Source organism: Schistocerca piceifrons, chromosome 8 (genome assembly GCF_021461385.2).
Source record: "Schistocerca piceifrons isolate TAMUIC-IGC-003096 chromosome 8, iqSchPice1.1, whole genome shotgun sequence".
Taxonomy (NCBI): Eukaryota; Metazoa; Arthropoda; class Insecta; order Orthoptera; family Acrididae; genus Schistocerca; species Schistocerca piceifrons.
In genome coordinates this window covers 194,773,848-194,791,715 of record NC_060145.1, presented here as the reverse complement: position 1 = coordinate 194,791,715, position 17,868 = coordinate 194,773,848, and positions in this window count along the sequence as shown.

Below are 17,868 nucleotides of genomic sequence, written 5' to 3'. Positions count from 1 at the left end.
GTTAGGGAACTTTACTACCTAAGCATCAAAATAACCTCTGACGGACGGACAAAGGGGGACATCAAAAGAAGACTAGCACTGGCAAAAAGGGCATTCCTGGACAAGGGAAGTCTACTAGTATCAAACATAGAGCTTGATATGAGAAAAAAAGTGAGAATGTAAGTTTGGAACACAGAATCGTATAGTAGTGGAACATGAACTGTGGGAAAACGGGAACAGAAGAGAATCGAAGCATTTGAGATGTGGCGCTACTGACGAATGTAGCAAATGAGGCGGACTGATAAGGTAAGGTATGAGAAGGTTCTGGGCAGACGCGGAGAGGAAAGGAATGCGTGGAAAACACTGACAAGGAGAAGGGACATGATGATAGGGCATCTGATAACACTTGAACGAACGACTTCCGTGGTGCTAGAGGGGGCTGCAGAGGGCAAAAACTGTAGAGGAAGACAAAGACTGGAATACATCCAGCAGATAATTGAAGACGTAGGTTGCTAGTGCTACTCTGAGATGAAGAGGTTGCCGCTGGAGAGGAATTCGTGGTGGGCCACATCAAACCAGTCAGAAGACTAATGAATCAAAAAAAAAAAAGTGGGTATCACCCCAGGATTTTAACTCATGTTATTTATCGTCTCTGGATGAGATGGATATGCATCTCCACTATATGGTTCACAGCTCAAGATATGAATCACGTGCTACTGTACTACATCTTGTATTGTCCCTTGCACCTTTTCTACTTCTTTAGACACCTTCTCTACTTGAAAGGTTGCCTGAGTTACTCGTTGGTCAACTTTAGAATCTATTTGTCGTTGAATACTGTGTAGCTCCTCCTGGATTTCTGAATCACATACTACAATGCAACCAGTTAAGTATGAGGGACTACTTAATTTGTTCAGCTACACGTTGCTTAGCTCGCTCTTCCATTGCCTGAGCCCATGTATTCATATCTAAAGAAATTTATCGCTTACGCTAATCACACTTTTCCTGAATCGTTTTCTCACGACCTGAAATAATATTGGATACCTGTACTAATAACTCCACAACAGTGGAATAAGTAGTTTCCTGCCGAGTTTCCAACTCTTTTATTTCGCTAGTAAGTTATGTCATCTGTTGTGGAAATTGTTCGTGTGACATTTTTAGTTCCTGTTGCTAATTCTGTAACTTTTGTGGCATGACTTGCCTGTTGCTGAGCAATCTCAGTTACTTCGTTCTGTAAGACAGTAAAGTCCTGCTTAGAGCGTAAATTTGGTAAGTTCTCCATGCTGGGTAGACTGGCTCAGTCCTCCTTAGAGGTCATTTTGAATTGCCTAACAGAAAGTGATCTTGATTGTTTTAAAACTTGTACCACTAGTGAGTAGAATGTATTTCGAAAAAATAATACCCCCACAATTCCGAAAACTGCAAGATACAAATCACCCTCTTACATCAATAATGGCTGATGTCGGGTACAGGTCACGAATATTTGTATGTCATTCCTTTCTGGCACTAGTCGCATACACTCTGGTCAACGAAGGAAAATTAGGGGAAATATCTTGTAGATTTTTCCTTAGTGCTAGGATGGAGTGTCCTGAGGAACGCCCCAAAAATCGTTACTGGTTGGTTGTGATAGTTCGGGCAAGGGGGCAGACAAAATAGCAGACAAAATAGATTTACAGCGGTCGTGTTTACATAGTGGAGCTATTTTCAGTGTATTAAATGAGTTGTTATTTGCAGTTGTTAAGTGAGCAATTACGTAAAAACCGCAACAACAGCATCTGCCAACTGTGTGCCACACTGAAGAACCTGCTCCAAGTACAACATACACTCAATACATATTCGACAATGGTGATTACATCGTCTCCATTGTCACTGGCTAGAATACTTTTCACAGCATGAAGAACATCAAATGCACTACCCCAGCCTCATCTCGCCCAAACTCCGCAGAGGTTCAGAGGCGTAAATTGTCTCCCTCGGCAACAGAAGGAAGTCACCTAGGCGTTATAGAGCTTCAGATATTTCAACGTAGGTGAAGCAGTGCAGTACAGCAGATTATTGTTCTAGACTTGAACGTCATCATTGCCACTCCACCTGACATATTCAGACCCACGTTGAAAGATATACTGTGAACGTGCGGTAACTGGCTCACCTCAGTGCAGCCCACACTAGTAGTACCAAAAATTCCTGAATGGGAATGGTTTATGCAGCCTATCGCTGACACAGTCATAGGCGAGAGACGTGTGGTAAAATTTTGGCCATTTATTGACTCACCACCAAATGACTGCAACACAATTTTATGGTTTTCAACACGCTGTCAACGATAGACCGCAGCAAGGTGCTACATAAACCGATCCCATCGCTTTCCCACCGACACTACATTGGCAACTTGTAAAATAAACACTTCTCAGCTGTTGATTACAGGAACGTATTTTACACATAACTACAATGAACAACTGCAAATAAATACTCATTCAATGAACTACATATTACTTGATTATATAAACATGTGTTAAGTAAAGTTTTTGGTCTATTCGCACAAGAGAATTTGATAGGAAATTCTGGGGCGATATAACCTGTCTGTAAACTGAAAATCGAGCAGTGCTTGTGGTGGAGAAATTCACCTTTCCCAGAAGAATGCTGTATCTTCCATACAAGCAATAGCAATAACAATATGGAACAGCGTGCAGAGAATTACGTGGATTCTGTCCACATGCGATACTTGTTATAGTGTTAGTAGTAACTCATTTCCGCATTCTATGCAGCGTTAATCCATGTTGTGGAAAACAAACACCCGCCAATTATGTCTGCGCACTGCGTCAGCAGCTGTTCCTAAGGCACGTGTGCGTGCAATTTTGTGAAACACTTTGCATTTAATTTTGAAATAATCCATCAAATATGATCCTTGAAATTAATTTAATGGTCTAGATCGCAAAGGACGTTTATTAAAAGGTGACCAGTTTCAGGCATCACATTATCATCTTCAGACGTACAACCATACTGATCGACAATGGCTGTGCACGGAGCAGGAACCGCTGAACGACGACAGTCAACTGCTCCCATCATCTTCGTTCTATCGCCATTCAGTGGTTCCCGCTCCATGCACAGCCATTGTCCATCCATAAGGTTGTTGGTCTGATGATAATCATGTGACCATCAAAACCGGTCACCTCTATGTTAACGTGCTTAGCGATCCAAACGTTTGAAATCAATTTCTCCCTGCAGTTGCTTCTTGTGATGTAAATGGGACGCAACAAGGAATCACCTGCTCGATCTTTAGTTCGCTGACCTGTGACGGAGAAATGTGCGGGAACACAACCCAGTGAGCTACCTCCCCTGCAGCTTCTACTCCAGACATCTTCCCTATCACCCTACTGCACCCCGAGAACACAGTTTATCTTTTAATACAGCTCTACTGCAGACATTTATTACTCTCTTTTAACCCGCTTCATTAAAAGAGAAACTTTAATTTTATATCGACAAAACAAGAAATTTGTAAGCCACAATTATTCTGTCGTCTGCAACCCGGGAGCTGTTAGTCGTAGAAAAAAAATGTAGGAACTTTTTTGTAAGAAATTTAATGTAATTTAAGTTAGTACTGAGAAATAATTTCGCTAAGAGTCGTGGTTTTCGAATTATTCGAGAAAATATGAAAGACTGACCTTTAATAGGCCTTCAACCGCAACACTCACACACCACCGCTCAGGATTTTTAATATGGTCTTCAGGACACTTCCTCCTAGCAACGCACAAAAAATTTTTACTTGACGAATTCCCTATAATCGACCTTTGAAGTTCCCCGTTGACTCGGGGTTTAGATTCTGCATGGATATCAATGTGGCTCGCTTAATCAATCTACTGCGCTCTTGTACGGTAGTTGTATTAGACAAGGCATCACGAACAGAGACATCGCGAAACGGTAAAACGAATTCACCATAGTTCACAATTCTCCCTCTATCAAATCGCGACAAGTAGTGATAGGAGTTTCTCCAACTTAGACGAGGTATAGTACTGTTTTCTAACAAAAAAAAAATTAAACGCGATTGCTGAGTGAGAAACGAGCTTATTGACCCCAGTGGTATTCAGTTACAAAAATTAACAAATTTTAATGTCTTGTAAAAACAAAACGGAACAATACATATTGGATGCAACTGAATCATGGAGAGAGAGTCACATATTTGGGAAATAAAAGCCTGTGAAAACAAGTGAAACACGATTTTACAATGTGCTTACGGTGTCATGTTGACCCAAGCAGCACTGTATCGAGTCGACGTTGATTTATCCCTGACAGATTTAGCTGGGCGAGCCAGCTTCACGTGGCTACCTCAGCAAATCATGTAACACGATTCTGTAAACGTCTCTATGGCAATGCCTCAGTGTTGGCAGAACTGTACAAATAGCTGTTGTTTTCGTCTACAGCCGTTTCTGGATCGCATTTGACATCTGGCAACAGCGCTGCTAACTGTCAAGGAATGTTCTTACGCATACTGGACTTTTGGAAGTGTAAAACAACAGCTGATGCAAGAAACCCTAAAAATGGATACAGTGGGAAAATAACATATCCAGTGTTGCAAGTGTTACATATAACAGTTGTTCAACATAAGTTCTTCATTTTACACAGACAGAAAAAAAATCGCAGTACCAAGAGTGAGTTGTGCGACATAAACGAAAGTTGGTTAGTATGTTTCTACGTCTTACAGGTGGCATACATTGAAATTTCGCGCCAGTCACCAAAGAGCGGCGCTAGTAGCGCGATCATCAGGATGCAAATCAGGTTTGACTTAAATAGACATTGTAACAGTCGTTATCGTTAGTTATATCTGAAACTAGATGTGGTGCGTTGGCTTCAGTCAAGAATGCCTTTAAGATGACAAAGACCTCATCAAGAAACACTTCATTGAGTTTGAACGAGGTCGTGTAACAGCGCTACGAGAAGCTTGATGTTGTTTCTGCGATACTGCAGAAAGACTTGGCAGGAATGTAGACACTGTACATGACTGCTGGCAGAGGTGGTCACGAGAATGTACAGTCGCAAGAAGCCCGGCCTACGAACGGCCACGTGCCACTACCGAGAGGGAAGACCGTCGTGTTCGGTATATGGATCTAGCGCACCGTACTTCATTTGCAGTAGCAACTGGAGCGGCAGTTGGCACCATGGTGACACAACGAAAATTTACAAATCGGATACTTCGTGGACAGTTCTGAGCAGGAAGCCGTATATCGTGTAACCCACATACCCCAAACCCCTGCCATTTTTACATTAGGTGGCGTCAAGCCAGAGGTCATTAAAGGGCAGAGTAGAGGTCTCTTGAGTTTACTGTTGGCCAGAGCGAGGTCAGTGGAGGGCCTGCGACCAGTCTGTCTGTGTGTTAGACACACTTAGAGTTACGGTCTAGCTTGCGATTTCGTATGACAGCAGAAGCACCATCATGGCTATCCCGCGCGCCTTGACTGCAAATCTGTACGTTAATCTGTTTATTCGACCTGTTGTGATGCTATTCATGAACAGCATTTCTGAGGCTATATTTCAACAGGATAACGCTTGCCCACATAGTGCTTTACAGAGTGACGACATATTGCCTTAACCTGTTCGATCACCAGTTTTTACTCATATCGAGTACATATGGGGCTTCACTAGACGACAACTCCAGCGTCATCCACTACCAACATTAGCCGACCCTTTATTGACCGATCAAGTGTAGCAGTCCAGGAACCCCATCTCAAAAACTGATATTTGAAACCTGTAAAACACAATGCATGCAGGCCTACACGCTTGTCTTTAATATTCTGGAGGTCACATTGGTTGTTATTGTACCAGAATGTCACATTTGCAATGGCTTACCTAGCGCTTATACACTCCTGGAAATGGAAAAAAGAACACATTGACACCGGTGTGTCAGACCCACTATACTTGCTCCGGACACTGCGAGAGGGCTGTACAAGCAATGATCACACGCACGGCACAGCGGACACACCAGGAACCGCGGTGTTGGCCGTCGAATGGCGCTAGCTGCGCAGCATTTGTGCAGTTTGCCGTGGCATACGGAGCTCCATCGCAGTCTTTGACACTGGTAGCATGCCGCGACAGCGTGGACGTGAACCGTATGTGCAGTTGACGGACTTTGAGCGAGGGCGTATAGTGGGCATGCGGGAGGCCGGGTGGACGTACCGCCGAATTGCTCAACACGTGGGGCGTGAGGTCTCCACAGTACATCGATGTTGTCGCCAGTGGTCGGCGGAAGGTGCACGTGCCCGTCGACCTGGGACCGGACCGCAGCGACGCACGGATGCACGCCAAGAACGTAGGATCCTACGCAGTGCCGCAGGGGACCACACCGCCACTTCCCAGCAAATTAGGTACACTGTTGCTCCTGGGGTATCGGCGAGGACCATTCGCAACCGTCTCCATGAAGCTGGGCTACGGTCCCGCACACCGTTAGGCCGTCTTCCGCTCACGCCCCAACATCGTGCAGCCCGCCTCCAGTGGTGTCGCGACAGGCGTGAATGGAGGGACGAATGGAGACGTGTCGTCTTCAGCGATGAGAGTCGCTTCTGCCTTGGTGCCAATGATGGTCGTATGCGTGTTTGGCGCCGTGCAGGTGAGCGCCACAATCAGGACTGCATACGACCGAGGCACCCAGGGCCAACACCCGGCATCATGGTGTGGGGAGCGATCTCCTACACTGGCCGTACACCACTGGTGATCGCCGAGGGGCACTGAATAGTGCACGGTACATCCAAACCGTCATCGAACCCATCGTTCTACCATTCCTAGACCGGCAAGGGAACTTGCTGTTCCAACAGGACAATGCACGTCCGCATGTATCCCGTGCCACCCAACGTGCTCTAGAAGGTGTAAGTCAACTACCCTGGCCAGCAAGATCTCCGGATCTGTCCCCCATTGAGCATGTTTGGGACTGGATGAAGCGTCGTCTCACGCGGTCTGCACGTCCAGCACGAACGCTGGTCCAACTGAGGCGCCAGGTGGAAATGGCATGGCAAGCCGTTCCACAGGACTACATCCAGCATCTCTACGATCGTCTCCATGGGAGAATAGCAGCCTGCATTGCTGCGAAAGGTGGATATACACTGTACTAGTGCCGACATTGTGCATGCCCTGTTGCCTGTGTCTATGTGCCTGTGGTTCTGTCAGTGTGATCATGTGATGTATCTGACCCCAGGAATGTGTCAATAAAGTATCCCCTTCCTGGGACAATGAATTCACGGTGTTCTTATTTCAATTTCCAGGAGTGTATTTACCTGTGATATTACAATGTTAATCACTTGCAAATGTTAGCCCCTGAAACGTTTTCATTTTGTATATCAATTATTTTTTGTGTTGCGATTTGCTTTCCGTCAGTGTACTTTCACAATTGTGAGCAACTCAAGTTGGATGATATTCACTGCAAAAATCATGAATAAATTTGTTGTGTTGGCAGAAGAGCCAACACCGTGTTACTAGTGGAGGCCGAAATGCACGCGTTTTAGCTCACGCAGGCTGGCGTGAGGAGGGAAGAACTATACTGACGTGAGGTCTGGAAAATGCCAAGGAGTAAGAATTCAGAAAGCGGACGAAATTAGTTTGATACTTAACTTTAATCTATTAATGATGAACGTCGCTCTTGACGGTACATGATTCACAATATTATCTGTAAAGAATACATTCTTAAAGAATATGCCGCCTTGCTATGTCGTGCCTTTAAATCGGCCGCAGTCCGTTAGTTTACGTCGGACGCGCGTGTCGCCACTATCAGTGATTGCAGACCGAGCGCCGCCACACGGCAGGTCTAGTCTAGAGAGACTCCCTAGCACTCGCCCCAGTTGTACAGCCGACTCTGCTAGCGTTGGTTCACTGGCTACATACGCTCTCATTTGCAGAGACGACAGTTTAACATAGCCTTCAACTACGTCATTTGCTACGACCTAGGATGGCGCCATATTTAGTTACTATGAATGTATTCTGAACAGATAATATTGTGACTCATTTACCGTTAAGGGCGACGTTCATCATCAATGGATTAAAGTTAAGTAGCAAACTAATTACGTCCGCTTTGTGAATTTTGATTCCTTTTCATGTACCAGACCTCACGTCAGTATAGTCCTTCCGTCTTCACGCCAACCTGCGTGAGCTAAAACGCGTGCATTTCGGCCTCGATTCGTAACACGGTGTTGGCTCTTCTGCCAACACAACAAAATTTTTTTGTGTTTAAATTTAAAATGATCGGAACATCATTGGATACATTTGACTCAGCGGGAGATGGTCATATATTTTGGAAATTCAATCTTTGTAAACAAGGGAGATATATATTTCTGTGGTTTTTATCAGGCCGTATTAGCCCCAGCGATACTGGGATGGTCAAGAGGACACAATAGTGGAATAGCAACCGCACGTATTCCATTCAGCCAGGAAAACCACCGTTACCTGGCGCTCTCGAGCTGCTGCCCACTTGGCGCACGGCCTGGTGTGTGTGGTCGGATAATATCATCACTTCGGTCGGTGTCTTTATTTCCTTTTGGCTCGCTCATCATTTAAGTCGGCAGCGGCGTTTATTATCGCCGTTTTGCGACCACTACCGCCGAAATCGATACGGCAGCGCGGCGCGTTATCGTTTCATCGCAGCGTCGTGATTTGTGACGCTTAAACAAACGGGCGCCAGCAGCGGCTCCATACCGTTGTGTGTGACGGCACCCACACACTGCCCCAGAGCGATGAAAAGGAAGTTAAATAAACCAGAAATTTCGCGCATTCAGGGCGACTTTATTTCCCGGTGACGGAAGCTCCAGCCGAGATTTACGGCACCGTTTCGCTCTGAACTTTGGTGCTACCCATGTCGAAGAATGCCATCTCTACAAGGACTTCCATCGGCGTGTTTGAAGTTGCACTATCCATTGCAGACCTCTCACTCTACACCATTCGTGTAACTGCACTTTAGATACGTTAGGCAACTAAATGATTCTTGAAATTAGAGTTTCGTGTATTATTTCAATTGTCCGTTGGTTACTGTACTTCCTATTGTTATTACGAACTTTCATGTAAGAACGCCGGCCGAAGTGGCCGAGCGGTTGTAGGCGCTACAGTCTGGAACCGCGCGACCGCTACGGTCGCAGGTTCGAATCTTGCTTCGGGCATCGATGTGCGTGATGTCCTTAGGTTAGTTAGGTTTAAGTAGTTCTACGTTCTAGAGGGGACTGATGACCATAGATGTTAAGTCCCATAGTGCTCAGAGCCATTTGAACCATTGAACCATTTGAACCATGTAAGAACCTCTCCAGTAGTCACCATTTGTATAGTAAAAATAAAAACGTTAAACGTAAATTACAGTATAAGTGAGCGTGAATTTCCATTCTGTCTTGGATTGATACATTTTGTAAAGCCTTGTGATTCGCTGGGAAAAAAAGAAAAGAAACTGAACTAGCCGACTCTGAGAAACAAGATGGTTGTATAATGAGTTATTCAATTATGTCACAGTATTCATTCACATTTGTAACAGGACTCAGATAGGAAAGTTCAATATTTCCAGAATGGTTTCCGGGTGACCTATAGTAAGTTTTCAGATCATTAATTCTAGTAATACAAAGGCATTTTCCATAAACCGCATTACCAAAGGTGGACTGGGGTACTACTTTATGCTCACCCGAAAAAAAAAATTAAAAGAACGATAATCTGTAAAGTCTTGCTGCACTATCTTAACAGCATACATTTTCGAGAGGTGGTGATGTGTAAGTAGAGTCCAGAACCTGAAAACACCATCTGGCGGCCTCTTAACAATATCAACACATTTGCAAATACGTGTTCTACCAATTTAATGACCACTACAAAAAAATCTAAGAAATGCAAATTTAGTACATTATTGTTGGCTTTTACTCTTAACTTACTCTTCAAAGAGATGCTGATGTGTAAGTAAGGAGCCAAACCTCGAAATACTGAATACGACATCCATTGGGGAAGTTACATCTGCCACAGAGTCTTAGTGTGTTACGATTAACTGAAATATTTAAAACAGGTGAGTGTATGGATTTTTGTATGAAAAGACATGAAATAAATCAACAAATTGTTTCAACCTTTTAACACAAGTTAATTATTCTCTTATGCTAATCGAAAAACATTTCTGTGACTACGTTGTCGTTCTGTTTGGAAGATGTTGTGATACAGAGAAAAGATTTAACGGGATACTACTGTAAACTATATTCATACTGAAAACGACGCGATGAATTTGTTGTGATGGCAGAAGAGCCAACGCCGTGTTACGAAGGGAGGCGTAAAGGCGCGCGCTTTAGCTCACGCAGGCTGGCGTGAGGACGGAAGGACTATACTGACGTGAGGTCTGGAACATGACAAGGAAATAGACTTCAGAAAGCGGACGTATTTAGTTTGATAATTAACTTTAATTCATTAATGATGAACGTCGCTCTTGACGGTACATGAGTCACAATATTATGTGTTCAGAAAAGTAACTGAATATGGCGCCTTGCTAGGTCGTAGCAAATTACGTAGCTGAAGGCTATGCTAAACTGTCGTCTCTGCAAATGAGAGCGTATGTAGACAGTGAAATATCGCTAGCAAAGTCGGCTGTACAACTGGGCGGGTGCTAGGGAGTCTCTCTAGAGTAGACCTGCCGTGTGGCGGCGCTCCGTCTGCAATCACTGATAGTGGCGACACGCGGGTCTGACGTATACTAACGGACCGCGGCCGATTTAAAGGCTACCACCTAGCAAGTGTGGTGTCTGGCGGTGACACCACAGAATTACTAGAGCCTCACGCCGTATGGCTAGCGATTCAGTCGGCAAGGACCTCTCTCCTGAAGTACAGCTGCAACTCTTCCGAATCACCAATTCTTCGTCATCTCGGAAGCAGTCAAGTTGCGAGCAGGATATACAGGGTGGTCCATTCAACGTGACCGTGCCAAATACCTCACGAAATAAGCGTCAAATGAATAAACCACAAAGAACGAAACCATTCTAGCTTGAATTGGGAAACCAGATGGCGCTGTGGATGGCCCGCTAGATGGCGCTGCCATAGGTCAAACGGATATCAACTGCGTTTTTTTTTAAATAGGAACACCAATTTTTTATTACATATTCGTATAGTACGTAAAGAAATATGATTGTTTTAGTTGGACCACAGATAAATCGCTCAATTTCCACATTACGACAAGGACTGGACTGTTGTCCGCTTCCCTGTGTCTTGCTTTGTATCCCCTCCATTGTTCGTGCTGCAACCTGTCGTCCGTGAGTGTTTAACTGCACTTGAGGTCGATTCTAAGCGGTGGTCACGTGAATATGACTGGAGCGTGTGAAACGGCAATGAAATTTTACATATTTCTTAATTACTGAAATGTCTTAATTAATTTGTGACCTCAAGTGCTTTAATATCTGCAACCTAAGTTATCAATAATTTATCTCTGTAGCTTCAACTGAATTGCCTCAGTGGTAACATCAGTTCCGTCAGATGACCGAAGTTAAGCGCTGTCTGGCTTGGGTAACTGTCCAGGTCTGCCGAGTACTGTGAGGATAATTGGGGAGATACTTGACGGAGAACTAGCAGCTCCGGTCACGAAAACTCGTAATGGCCGCTCTTAGCAGTGTGGTGACAACGTGCCTGTCCGTATCTGCATCCAGTAATGCTTATTAGTGAGGATGACACGGCGGTCGGTCGGTGCCGTTGAGGCTTTCGAAGCCTCTTCGGACTTCCATCCATTGAGGGTATGGTATTAGAAACGCTCCAAAATGTCTTCAGTGTCAATAACAGGCGTCTCCCAATGGACACATTTCTCAAGCCTTACATATGCAAAGACATCAAGTCACCTACGCTGACGAAAAGAAATTGTTAAAGTAAAGTAACGAAATTTTGGGAATTTATTTGTTTAGGTAACATATTTAAGTGATTAAAATTACGAGATCACAAGTTAATGTAAAAGCGAGATTAGCTATTGCAAATGCGCTGCCGCGGAAAGCATGAGCTGGGACCGGTGGTGCTCGGGAGGCGACATCCTCCTATCTAGTTGTCAAGGGGGGCAACTATCTCGAATTTGTGGCCAGGAGTACTGACTTTGGGCATTGGGAAGTTTGTATGCGTACAGTTGCTTTCTTAGTGTAGAGCTCACTCAAGTCTTCCGGAACTCATTAATTAGCCGTGTGCTTGTCGCAGTGGCCGAGCGGTTCTAGGCGCTTCAGTCAGGAAACGCACGACTGCTACGGTCGCAGGTTCGAATCCTCCCTCAGGCATGGATGTGTGTGATGTCCTTAGGTTAGTTAGGTGTAAGTAGTTATAAGTTCTAGGGGACTGATGACCTCAGAAGTTAAGTGCCATAGTGCTCAGAGCCATTTGAACCATTTTCGTCAAGTCCCGTAGTGCTCAGGGACATATGAATCATTTGAATTAGCCGTGTGGTAGTCTGGTGGGGTTGATAGGTGACTCGTGACCGCGGAATTAAGCTCCCTAGTTTTGCTTGTTCGCCTAGTGTGAATTTGGTGTCCGAGATATCCTTTTCTTCTTTGAAAGCGTAGATCAAAATTTTACAGCTGAGAGTAATGGTTCCTGCCGGGTAAAAGTTTCAATGCCGCCCCTGTCTTATTGTCGGTACCTTTGTAAATTGGAGAGGGGCTGAGTTGCAAATTTCTGGCTGTTCAGGTTTATCAGTCCATGCTTGGAAGAGCTTCTGGAACTATTTTTCTATTCTACCATGTTTTGCAATACCCATAGTGCTTATGTACAGTAACTGCGGCAGTGTTTGAGCGTGCACTGGTAGTTCCGATTTAGACGCACCTTCAGTCTGTTCCAGCGCCACGGTGTGGTATGTTGCCTAATGGGACTCTTGGCTCATAGCTCCACCGCAGATGTGCGTCTACACGCTAAGCCGGCCTGCTCCACCTTCGCCGAGAAGGTCGACGCTCGTCAAATTATGTAATTATAATCTATTAACTGTTTCACCTAACTGCGGTTTTCTTCGTTCTAAAGGCCTAAGTGGTCAGTGGAGGTCTTCACTAGCTAACCTTCCTAATTTTAGTGTAATAGCTCTTTTATGATACTGCTACTTTCTGATTCTAAGGGTCTAAGCGGCCTGTTATTCTATGTGAGTTTGGTGAGCCTTGTTTTAACAGTGTAATTAGTTTTTAATCTTGGTCAAGTTTTTTAATTACTACATTTCTTTTAATGCCGAGGGCTGTAGTAGTAGTGGTTTTAGGGACGTCGTGCTCCGTTTGGCTACAGTTTACTGTATTTCGTTGGCTCGATGCCTAGATTGAAACAGATTCTTTTAAGTTATTCCCTATTTTGTCGGGTCATCGCCCTATTGGGTTCCATTTATTGTGTTTGCTGCTACCACTCAATCGTGTAAGAAGTAAAGCATGTAATCTGCATTGAATGGCTTAAGCCTCGTGCTGAGGGAAGTTAACTCCACCGAACAGCCACGCGGGGAGCCGCTCGGTCTTAGGGGCATTGTCACGGTTCGAGCGGCTCCCCCCGTCGGAGGTTCGAGTCCTCCCTCGAGCATGGGTATGTGTTGTCTTTAGCGTAAGTTTAAGTTAGATTAAGAAATGCGTAAGCCCGGAAACAGATGAGCTCAGCAGTCTGATACCATAGGAACTAACCACAAATTAGCTAATTTATTTTCTGCCGAACATTTAGGTCGCGAGTTATTAACTGTGACCGATCTTGCAAGCGGTAGAGTTCCTTGACAATGAAACATTTTTCTTTAGTAATATAAAATAAATTAATAAAAGAAACAGAGGAAAAGAAAAGGCCATAGTGCCAGATATGAAATTTGTTTCTCACCAGAGATTTAGAGGTAGCGTCTAGTCCCACAGTCTTGATATTATGTATTCATTGTCGTCTTTCCTTTTTTTTAATTCGGGCTGTTGGGCCTTAGCTTCTTGCTTGTTTAGAGCCAAGTTTTCAACGTTCTTGTCGAAAGGGATGAAACACTGTGTGTAACTTATTTGCACTCATTACTATTTTCCCAAGTATTTTATTTTAACTGCTGTTTATAGTGTATGCTGCTGATTTAAAAAAATGTTTCTCTCTCTCTCTCTCTCTCTCTCTCTCTCTCTCTCTATATATATATATATATATATATATATATATATATATATATATATATATAGTGTTTGTAAATGTTAATAAAGTTTGAGTTTGTCAGATGGTAAATGATGTGTGCTTAGAACCACGGCCCAGTTCTTTTGCGTGTTTGATTTTGGATAAGCCACATTCAGCAAGGAGGTATTTCAGATGGATTTTATTGTACAGGTGTACGATTTGTGGGATGGATTTCCATGCCTGTTGCACTTGGTTGCTCAATACAGCGACGGTTAATGCGGTTTGTGGATGACGCTATAGTTGTCGTCCGGTAACGGCCCATATGTGCTCGATTTTGATACAGATCTGATGGGGGCATGTTGGGTTGCAAGAACGATATATGGGCAAGCGTTATCTAAAGGAAAGCTCTCCCTGGAATGCTGTTTGTGGATGCAGCAGATTTACGTAGAAGTTTGCAGACTAGGTGTAGCATGCAGAGAGGTTGGTTGCAGGCCTTTAACTGATCTCTTTATAACCAACACACATAACCAGCTTTCACCTAAAACCACAGTAGAACTCTGCCCTGCCCACCAATTAGCTCTCGCATTAGGCCCCTGAGGCAACGGCCCTGCTGCAGTGGATACACCGGTTCCCGTGCGATCACCGAAGTTAAGCGCTCTCGGGCGTGGTCGGCACTTGGATGGGTGACCATCCGGGCCGCCATGCCCTGTTGCCATTTTTCGGAGTGCACTCAACCTCGCGATGCCAATTGAGGATCTACTCGACCGAATAGTTGCTGCTTCGGTCACGAATACCATCGTAACGACCGGTAGAGCGGTGTGCTGATCCCACGCCCCTCCTAACCGCATCCTCCTCGGATGATCCCGGTATGCCACTCGTGGCCTGAAGACAGAGTGCTTTTTTTATGACGGCCCTGAATTCATAAATGGAGATGTTTTGTAATCGGTAAGAGGAACGACAACGGGGGTCTAGCTTTGAGATGTCCTTGAAATAACAAATTTGTAACAGTTCATTATGTCAATGTGGTGCCAAGTCCTGTTCAAATTGATGAAGCAGATGCAGTTGATGCGGCATGGTCATACGCGAAAAACAATGGCCATTTCTCTCGGCAGTGTCACGTGGTCGTCCCGAGCCCAGTCTTCTTGAGACCGTATATTCTCGTGACCATCGCTGCCAACAGTCATGGTCACTGCCTACATTCCTACCACGTCTTTCAGCAAAATTGAAGAAGGAACATCCAGAATCTCGCACCCACACACCCCGGTGGCAGTGCCACGCCCCTCACACTTCCTCAGTGAGGTGTAGATTGTGGTGCCTTTGTCATCTTAAAATCGTTTTCGAATGAAGTCAACGCACCAAGACCAATCACAAAAGTAACTAAACCTCGCGGCGTGTACAGCGCGTGTTTAAAGCAAAAGTAGTCAAAATCTTTCAGATGTTGTCTGTTCAGATGTCTATTAAGATGTAGAAACGCACCTACCATATTTCGTTTATTTAGCACAACTCCTTCTTGGTGTGCCGACTTTTTTTCGGCCAGTGTATTTTGAGTTACGTTTCAAGTGTTTGGGAAGCCTTCAACAGCTGCCTGTACCCTGGCGCGCAGGGACCGAGTCAGGGAGCTTACGTGCCGCCTCTCCCCTGTGGGCCCGCGGCTGACGTCACGGGACGTGGGCCGGGCGCGTGACGGCCCGGCCGGCTGCGGCTGTTTATCCTGCAGGGACTTGGCGCGGGAAGTTTGTTCTGGCGGGTCGGGCCGGAGCCGTAATTACGGGCCTGTCGGCGCCCGACGGGCTCGCACCCACACACCCCGGTGGCAGTGCCACGCCCCTCACACTTCCTCACCTGTCACACTGTTGCGCCGCCGAGCACGTTCCGATAAATTTCTGCTGATGGTCCATCCCTGGTCCTGCAAAACCAGTGCTTGTGCTTTTAGGGGGGGGGGGGCGTAGGGAGGGAGGGGGGGCGTAAATTGGTGAGTGGCTTTCAGCACGAGATTCTTATTTCTCTGAGGCAGGCAGAAGCGCAATTAGGGTAAGCAGAATTGGGGTAACTTCAACTTGGCGCTGTCGGGCTTACACCGACTTACCCCGACTTACTCCGTCTTTTCTATTCAGTCCTCACCACACGTTTCCTCCGAACCATAATGGATGAAGTCAGCACTGTAACTGTTCATTTACAGGGTGTAGAATAAGAACAACTACCAGTAACCACGGAAGGGGATTTTCTTTCACACACGACCTGTTTCGGACTTGTCCCCTTCTTCACGTGATTTATATCCATGTCTCCTTACTCATTGTTGGAGATCACTGTCTAAATCAAAAACAACTTGTAAACAAGTCATTTCTACTCATCTTTAATTAAATATTTAAAAAATCGGAAACCGTATCTCACGGTCCCCTGACAACTAGCAATTTTTAGGAGGAAAATATGATATTTGTTTCACCATATACAGTTTTACCTCAACCATTCTGGATATTATAAAATCATGGCAGTGTGGTTCCACAGTCATGTAACAATTTTATTTTCATAAAACATAATATCTGTCATATATCTGTGTGTGTAACATCTCTGTATTTGTCCGCATAGACAACGACGAGTTAGAGAAAGCACTCGACATAATAAACAAATATGAACAAGTATCTGGTGCGAAACTCAATAGAAATAAGTCTGGCATAATGAATATTGGAAGCGGATTAGGAGTTCCCATTTTTGGACCAATAAAGGAAATGGTCACCATGACATGTCTCGGGGTGGAGTATACAAGGAATATTCGGCAGGCCATCGCAGTTAATTACAGAAGAATCCTCAACACCATCCGTGCTTGTATACGTCAGCACAATCTCCGTACTCTTGATGAGATACAATGAGTAGCTCTCGTGAACATCTGTTTATCCTCTAAATTAAATTACGTGGCGCAAGCCCTGCCAATGCCGAGGGAAGTGGCGAACAGGATTTTGGCTGCTTTTGGCCACTTCGTCAGCCGCGGCCACATCTTCAAAGTCAAGTACCAAACGTGGACTCTACCGACTGAGAACGGAGGATTGAATCTCACAGACGTGTACAATAAAGCAAAAGCATTGTACGTCTGTAAAACATATAAACTGTAGAAGCGGTCAGTCGACAATGTTGCCGCATTTCTGTTAAATGAAATGGCGCCGGCCAGCCAGGACGCCCTTATAGACGTTCACCACGTCCCAAATGAACTTTACCACCTAAAACATTTCTTTGTAGAATATAGCTACATTAGACTGGGAACACCCGTGAAATACGTCATCAAAGTCAAGAAAATATACCAAAACTTAATGAACTTTCAGACCAAGAACATCATAGAACAAAAATACGTCGGTCACTCTTGGCATGATATCTGGAAGAATATACACCACTCGAATTTACCAACAAAAGTGCGGTCATTGTGGTACAATTTCGTGAATAGGAAATTTCCAGTGAACCCCAGTCTACATTCCATTCATATGGCTCATTCCCGTTTGTGTACCACTTGCAACCTGAATGGTTGTGGAAATGCAAATAATATATGGTTGTCAATCAGAAAAAAATTAGCAACTATGCAGAGAAAACCGCCGTATTTGATACCGCCATCGTGCCTTTTATACCCGGAAGAAGAGCTATACCCCACCGGGAAGAAAAATGCTGTCAACTGGTTGAAGGGACACGCGGTATTTTACCTGCTGTCCAGTAAAGAAAGGAGCGAAGGAGATTTTTCGACGTACATCTCCGACCAGCATCACAAGCTGCTACGCATGAATAATTATTATGATACATACGCCAACTTCCTCAGAATAACAGTCATGTGAACTCCAATTTCGAGGATGCGATTCAGAACATGAAGAAACGAGAGACAATTTG